Below are 2851 nucleotides of genomic sequence, written 5' to 3'. Positions count from 1 at the left end.
ATGACTGTCACTCTGTGCCAGATCATATTCACAGTGGAGCAGCCTCTATATGGAAATTTGTCTGCTGGCATGGCATAAAAAATCAAAGTGTGAGAAAGCACAAACTGGTTCTCAAAATTTCTGCCTGCGAGTGACCTATATCATACCCTCTTATATTTCATTGGCCAAATCAAGTGGTTTAACACATCTAACTTCAAGGAGTAGGGAAATATACACCTCTTCTAGGCCAACAAGACAATGGATATTGTTTAAGAGTAAAGCAATCAATCACATGACTTTAACATTTAGAGCAGGAGTCAGCAAATTACAGACTACCACGTGGTTTGGTAAATAAAGCTTCACTAGGACACAACCACACCCATTCATTTACATATGGTCAATAGCTGCGTTTGCACTACAATGGCAGAGTTGAGTGGTTAAGACTGAGACCATATGGTCAACTGAAATATTTATTCTCTAGTTCTTTACAGAAGATGTTTTGCTACCCTGATTTAGAAAAGCAGAAGGATACATGCATAAACATCTAAAATGCAATGTATCCACTCTCTTATTTCAGGATTACAGTCCTTTTATGGGAAGCAAGCAAAGTATACATTTAAATAAAAAATCAAGTGGAGATGTGCCTGAAGACCAATATTTTTTTTAAGCACTTTGGAACTGCAGAGGAAACATCTGATTGAAAAGATAAGGGAAGACTTTTGGAGGAAATTGTATTTGGAATAAGCCTTGAAAAAAAGGGTTTTCTTAAGGGTAACTTCCAGTGAAAAATATTGCAGACAGTAGGAAAGATTTGAACAAGGAAAATTTAAGGTATGTTCAAGGAATGGTGAATACTTGTTTATAATTAAATGCAGGTATTTGTGATGGATTATGGGAGATGATGCTGTCCCTGGAAACACAAAATACCATCTGGAATTTTAAAATTAGAACTATATTATTAGAAGATACAGCAAGGGTGTTGAAAGGCTTTGAATCTTGCCTTTGCCATGGAATAGTTGTGTGACCTACCTTGGGTCACCCTAACCAAACTATTTAACCTCTCTGAGCCTCAGATATCCCTACTTATGATGAGAATAGTTGGAACCTCATAGTTTTCTGAGGATTTAAATAATGGATGTACAATGTCTGTCTTGTGCCTGATACACAGCACATGCTCAATAATTGTAGCTATTATTATTTCTATTACTCTTTTTAAAAAATATTTTAAAAGTTTGCTTATTTTGAGAGAGAGAAAGAGAGACACACACAGTGAGAGAGAGAGAGAGAAAGAGAGAGAGAGAGAGAGAGAGAGAGCGAGCAGGGGAGGGGCAGAAGGAGAGGGAGAGACAGAATCCCAAGCAGGCTCCACAGTGGAGCCCAATGCGGGGCTCGATCTCATCAACCGTGAGATCATGAACTGAGCCTAAACAAAGAGTCCAACCCTTAACCAGATGTGCCACCCTGGTGCTCCTACTGTTAACTCTTTTTAAGCCATTGTCAATCTGAATTGACTTTTGCAGCCAGGCCCATTCCTAACACACACTTTCTGGTCTCTGGGCCCCTTTTCATGTGGTGCTTCCTGACTGGGACCATCTGCTACTATTTGCTATCTGTGGATCTTTAACATCCATCTCAAATCATCTTTTCTCTATAAAGTCCTCAAAGTGGCCTCCCACAATTTTTTTTTTTTTTTTGGCTTCACCTAATTGAAAATTATATCTCCTCCTCCCACAGTATTTGTAACATATTTCATTGTATTTTAGGTGTTAGGTATGTTTGGTCTACTTCAGACATCCATAAGATTCTTGAGAGAAGGGACTGTACCTTTGTCTTGTCAGAGTCTTTCTATACAACTTGATAGGCAGCATTCACTCATGGCAGGATGGTCTAGAAAATATTTTCCTTATTTCATGCTGGGAAGCATCTAATTGATGAACTGTCTCGGGAAAGTTTTAGTTCTGCAGCTAAGTTGATCTTTATAAATAAGGAAAAATGTAAGGTCATAAGTTGGTCTAGTTGTTGACTTTTCTCTACATTTTGAAAGCAACTAAATTGAATTGTATTCCTTCTCTCTAGTGTATAGGGAAGACAGTTTTAAAATCCCATTTATCAAATTCTCTGAACAAAAAGAAACTTCACCATTACTGTTTATTTTCTAAATATCTAATGAATGGCCTAGGACCTTCCTAAATTTCTGTTGTATCGAAGCCACTAATGAATGACAATGTTTAAAATGAAAAATCCAATGCACGTGGCTTAAAACCACAAGTTGCCCCTCTTCCTTTTGATAGGTCAGGTTTTTTAAAGCAGTGCTGTCAGAGTAAGAGACTCATAGCCCCGACGCTGGATGGATGAGTCCCTGGAGTATGTGAGAAACCTTAGGGCCCTTATTCATGTTGTTTTTATTCTATCACTTAACGATCTCTCTTTTCAATGTTTAAAATATACATAATATGGGGCGCCTGGGTGGCGCAGTCGGTTAAGCGTCCGACTTCAGCCAGGTCACGATCTCACGGTCCGTGAGTTCGAGCCCGGCGGCAGGCTCTGGGCTGATGGCTCGGAGCCTGGAGCCTGTTTCCGATTCTGTGTCTCCCTCTCTCTCTGCCCCTCCCCCGTTCATGCTCTGTCTCTCTCTGTCCCAAAAAAAAAAAAAAAAAAAGAAATATATATATATATATATATATATATATATATACACATACATAATATATTTCTCTAGTATTTTATGTATAAGATTTCTAGATAAAAATTAATTATATATGTATGCTCAAAATTTATTTACTGATGGGGTATAGAATTAAAAAAACCTGGAGGTCACTCGTTTAAAAGAAAACAATATATAAATATATTATATACATAGTAAACAACAATA

Source organism: Neofelis nebulosa, chromosome 5, assembly GCF_028018385.1.
Source record: "Neofelis nebulosa isolate mNeoNeb1 chromosome 5, mNeoNeb1.pri, whole genome shotgun sequence".
Lineage (NCBI taxonomy): Eukaryota > Metazoa > Chordata > Mammalia > Carnivora > Felidae > Neofelis > Neofelis nebulosa.
This window is presented reverse-complemented; position numbering follows the sequence as displayed.